Source organism: Lytechinus variegatus, chromosome 16 (assembly GCF_018143015.1).
Source record: "Lytechinus variegatus isolate NC3 chromosome 16, Lvar_3.0, whole genome shotgun sequence".
Lineage (NCBI taxonomy): Eukaryota > Metazoa > Echinodermata > Echinoidea > Temnopleuroida > Toxopneustidae > Lytechinus > Lytechinus variegatus.
Window position 1 is genome coordinate 10044214 of NC_054755.1, and position 6000 is coordinate 10050213.

The window sequence follows — 6000 nt, forward strand, 5'->3', positions numbered from 1 at the left end:
CATAAGGTTAATCAAGCATTACTGAACACACAGCTTGAGTTTAGGTCACATGACTAAGGTCCAGTGGCGTAGCTAGGATTTTTTTCCTGGGGGGCACTGGGGGGGTCCTTGCTTTTCAGTGGGGAGGGGGGCACCGGCCATTTTTCCGGTGTGTGTCACAAGGGCGGATCCGACTTTCGCCAATAGGGGACGGGGCCCAAATCATCTTCACCTATATTTTCCCCGATCAGTCACTTCTTAGTTTTATTCTTATAAAACAACATAAACATGAAACAATCCCATAAGCCTTATAAGAAATGCGAGCGCGAAGCGCGAGCGATTTTTTTTTACTTTCATGTATTTTGTCCTGAAAATTTGATATTCTGGTCAATGTTATGTGTGATCCTGAACAAGATTCGTATGTAACTAGATGGTTACTGCGAACGTCAAGCACAAGCAGAAATTTGTATTAACTGTTCTAGCATATCGAAAAGGGACCTGTTAAGGACTGCTTGCAGTTACCCACGAAGACGGTATATATTTCAATAATGCGAGCGCAAAGCGCGAGCAATTTTTTTTTGACATTTCGACCTAAAAAATGGTCATTCTAAGCAATTTTTGTATCAATACATGGGATAGGTATGTAACTAAACAATTAATGCGAGCGCGAAGCGCGAGAGGAAGAAAATTGAGATTTTAGACCTAAAAGTAGGACACTCTATTCATTTTGTAAATCATAAATAAGATACAGATAATTGGGTATCATTAATAATGCGATCGTGAAGCATGAGCAGACAATTATTGATATTCTGATGTGAAACTGGATAATTTAAGTACATTTTAAATAAAGAACATGCAGGCTATCGCGCATGTTTTAGATTTATGCCTAGAATCTGGGCAATCTGAATAAATGGAATAGGAATACACGTACACAATATGAACTTGGCAAATCAAACAATGTGACCGCGCAGCGTGAGCTTAAAATGCTGGTATGTAGACCATAAAGCGGACATTTTACAGAGCACTTACATTTATAAATGAAAAAATATGATGAAAGCTCGATGTCCGAGCTAAAATATTTTTTGTATATTGACTTCAAAACTTGCTCCATATCAGCCTATTGAGCAAGATATGAATCTCATCGAACAGACAATTCTGGCGCGAAGCGAAGGCAAAAATTTCATATAGTAACATGAAAGAAAGTCTCCCCCCACATTATTTCATTCACTCATCTTCCTCCTCTTATTTTCCTATTCTTTGTTTTCTTTTGTGAATAATTATTCAGTAGCTGTTTTCAAAGTCAACACTGTTGCTATATATTGCCAGAGGCGTTCCTTGTTTAGCTAAGATTTCATGGTACTTATTTCAATGTACCAGGGGACCGTTTCATAAAGCTGTTCGTAAGTTAAGAAAGACTGGTGAACCTTTCTTACGCGCTTAACCATCGCCTAAGAATATACCTCTTACCACAAGAAAGGATCACCAATCGTTCGTAAAGTTGCTCTTAACTTACGAACAGCTTTATGAAACACCCACCTGATATAGATCTATGAAAATAGGGTGGTAATTAACCTTGATTTTAAAAGCTTTCTCATGAAACGATTGTTGTTTGCTGCCATCTCTTTATTTTACGCTGAAGGCTTGCTTGTAAGATAATTAAGTTCTCGACAGGCAACCGTTGTAACCATGGTATCCATTTTATCAAAATTGGTTTTCATTTCCTGCCTATTTCCTTCCAAGGCAATTACGTCACCTCGGCTTTTGAGGAGTTTCAACCTCTAAGTATCTGGTTTATCAATTTTTTAAGTTGATATGATTTTATTTCCATATTTCAATAACAAAATAGTTAGAAGTACAATAATTTTCAGCATTTCACAACGAACTTAACCATAATGATAAAATGATTATTAACATATTCTAAGTCAAATATAAATTATATATCATACACGGATTTTTTTTTTAATGCTGAAACATATTGCAAACGATTAATAAAAATACAAATAATATCGTTAATTGAAATGTGAAAGACCGCCATCTTAAGCTCGGAGCTTGAAATTGATAGAAGCCTCGAAAGCTGAGGAGAGGGGAGAGAACACTAGACGATACTATGCAATAAATTAGTAAATTTTACTGACATGAAAATCATTTAATTTCATTTAATTATTTTCTTCCGGTATCATATCATTCATATGATATTTTTTTCAACAACGTGAAAAGCATGATATGTTGGTTTTATGGCATCAATCATAGATTAAGTGCACTAAGAATATATCTATCGAACATAATTAACTACCTAATTAGCATAACATGCACAATTTGCAAGAGTATGGTTGGTATTATGAACAGATTGCTTGGAAAAAAATGAAAACCTAAGATGCATAAACCAGAGGGGAAATAATGTCTTCAAACGAAAAACATCAGTTCGTAATTTCAGCAATGACGATGAAGATGATGAGGCTGAGCGACAACGGTGAAGATGAAGGGGAAGAGGGTGATATTGATGATGATCAGATCGAAGTCTCATTTTCAACATCATCGCAAAATAATAAGATTATGTTTGGTCACATAATGCTATTCAGAACAATCAGCATACAGAATTTAATTTATGTAGAATATAATATCTTGGACCACAATACATGATTTTTAAAGATTTTACAACCCATCCCCAAATAATAATAATTCGGTAAATTAAACAATTTATGTTAAATGAATAATGAAAAGAATGGAATTGACTAGGACTCTACTAATATGTACTCAATGTTTAGCCAAAATAGAAAACAATGCCACAAAGTAGTAGTTTTTATATGTGATCTATTTTTTTTATATAAAACATGAAGAAAATCCTCGGAACATTATTTGCAAGGAAAATGATAATTTTGCAGTTAACCGCCAAGGACCATCAAAGCATCAAATCAACTTACTAAATGGGATGGAAAGATAAAGCTGTGGGTGAATATATAGGCCCATTGGTATAAAGAGCCAGAAATTAAAAGTGGCCAATGATGTATATAGCAAAACTTCTAAAAGTTCGCAAGAGAGCGAAGAGAGCTAGGAAAATATCCACCATCTTAATACGAATATATTTTGAGAAATTAAGCAAACATTTTGAAATATTATAACTTTCTTATTTTACATCCTATTTTGATGAAATTTTCAGTGTTATGCTTGTTGGATTTTTCTCTTTTTATTCAAATCAACTTTTTGTTGGGATGGACTTGTCCTTAATACTATAAAAAGGACGCTATTTTCGTACGCCAGGCCGTACGTGGTACCCTGAGCAGCTCTTGACCCATTTCTTCTGCGCAATTTGGTTTTGACAGTGCAATTTCGAAATTTTTTGTTGTTCTATCTATGCATGAGCATTTCATTAGGTATTAAAGTAAAAGAGAAAATGTGGATTTTATTACGTTATTAATGGAATACCGTGAAACCCTGTTTCCTTTTTTCGGGGACGCACTGTAAAATGGATACGTGAGTCTGTGCGTGAGGAGATGGGGGTATCCTTCATCATACTAAAAATCTTTCCCGCTAAAAGTCAAGTCGAACCCAGAAAAAAGTGTTAGTGTAAAGCAATAGAGAGAAATCAAACAACATTATACAACGCTGAAAATTTCATCAAAAATCCGACGTAAAATAACTAAGTTACGACATTTCAAAGTTTCGTTCATTCATGTTATTTTGTCACAAAACAGTTATATGCACAACTCAGTGATATGCAATTCAATAAGTCGCTGATGTCCCTCACTCACTATTTCTTATGTTTTTTTTTATTGTTTGAATTATACAATTTTTCATTTTTATAGATTTGATGATAATGACGGAACCACAAGATGGTAATAAAAAACGGTCATTCCATATGTAGAAAAAGGAATGAAACTTTGTTTCACATGACAATGAGGAGAAATTAAAATATTTCATATTTCGTTATATCGAGTAACAAAAGGAATGGTGAGTAGATGATGTCATCAGTCCCCTCATTTTCATACTGACCAGTATGTGAAATTTAGCAAATACCATAACTTTCCCATTCTACGTTCGATTTTGATGAAAGTGTCAGTGTTATTCTTGTTGGATTTTTCTTGTTTTATTCAATTCAATATTTTAGGGGGAGTGGGCTTTTCCTTTAAAGGATTTTATCATTCTTAATATATTCGTACATGAGCTAGTTTAAGTATTGCTTGTTTTGGGACGCAAACATCGAAACCGACTTTACTTTAAAAATGTAATTTGAGGAATTATGTAACTTGAATTTAGTTACTTGAACAAAGTCTGCTACGTGACCAATGTGGTTTGGAAAATAGAGTGCCAAGGTATTAAGGGTGTGTCGATTTCTATGCGTTTGAAAATAATTAAAGATAAATACCAGTTTTGGTAACGATCTCAAAATGAGTACAAAAAATATGTGCCAAAAATGTGTAATTGCTGAGAGATGAGCAAAATAAGCACGGAATTCCAGAAAATATCGGGGTTGTTTTGCAAGCAATGTTAATACATTGTCCCGACAAATATGCCTTTTGTGTTAGATATCAGAATTATCGTTTTTGCCTCGCCTGCATAGCAGAACGAGACTATAGGCGCCGATTTTTTAACGGCGGCGGCGTCGTCGTCAACATGAAATCTTAACCAAGGTTAAGTTTTTGAAATGTCATCATAACTTAGAAAGTATATGGACCTATAGTTCATGGTACTTGGACATAAGTTTAATCAAGCATTACTGAACACACAGCTTGAGTTCAGGTCACATGACTAAGGTCCAGTGGCGTAGCTAGGATTTTTTTTTCCTGGGGGGCACTTGGGGGTCCTTGCTTTTTCAGTGGGGGGGGGGGGGGGGGCACCGGCCATTTTTTCCGTGTGTGTGTATGTGTCACAAGGGCGGATCCGAATTTCGCCAATAGGGGACGGGGACCAAAATTATCCGCATACATTCGTAATTCCGAAGCTTCGTAATTCCGAAGGTTCGGTTATTCCGAAGGTTCGTATTTCCGAAGGTTCGTAATTCCGAAGGTTCGTCAATCCGAAAACGAAATAAGGTTCGTAATTCCGAAGGTTCGTTAATCCGAAAACGAAATAAGGTTCGTAATTCCGAAGGTTCGTTAATCCGAAAACGAAATAAGGTTCGTAATTCCGAAGGTTCGTTAATCCGAAAACGAAATAAGGTTCGTTAATCCGAAAACGAAATAAGGTTCGTTAATCCGAAAACGAAATAAGGTTCGTTAATCCGAAAATTAAATAAGGTTCGTATTTCCGAAAATGAAAATAATTCATTTTGGTAACAAAAACGATGTTGTCATTACAAGATTACACGATATTATGCAATGATAGTAATAACGATCGATGATGTGTGTTGGGGCCAAAGCATGTATTTCATTAAGAATTGCACCCTGATCAAGCATAGGCTAATTTCGATTTTATCTGAGCAATTGCTGCCTATAAGCAAATGGTTTAATTAAAGATCCAGGGGATCAAGTGTGTTGGAAGCGTGCGAGCAACCTCTAGATAATAGGATTTGTATTGGAGGGGATGTCATTTTTAATAACAGCTTCTGCTGGTAATAAAAATAAAAATAATACTAATAATGATCCTTGTGAGATGTTGAAAGCGCGAATCGCAAGCTGAAACTAGTAGACATTTCATGTAACAAGACGTGAAGTGAGCATTCGGAGCATTTTTTGTAATCGTGAGAAAGATGTGTATCTTTCTAAAGAATTAATGCGAGGGCGAGTTGTAATTTGTTTATATACTGACCTGGGGCCCGTTGCATGAAACTTTTTACCTGAGAAAACTCAGGTTGTTTTTACAGGAGTTTTTGCCCTGTGCTAAAGTAATTGGCGGAAATCAGACTAACCTTAGTTTTCAGTTTTTACCGGAGTTTTCTCAGGTAAAAAGTTTTATGCAACAGGCTTCAGAAAGTAATCTTTTAAGGACTGCATTTAGTGACTCATGAATAGAATATATATCTCACGAACTAAATAATGAGAGCGCGAACCGCAAGCTTAAAATTTGTGATATTCCAACCTGAAA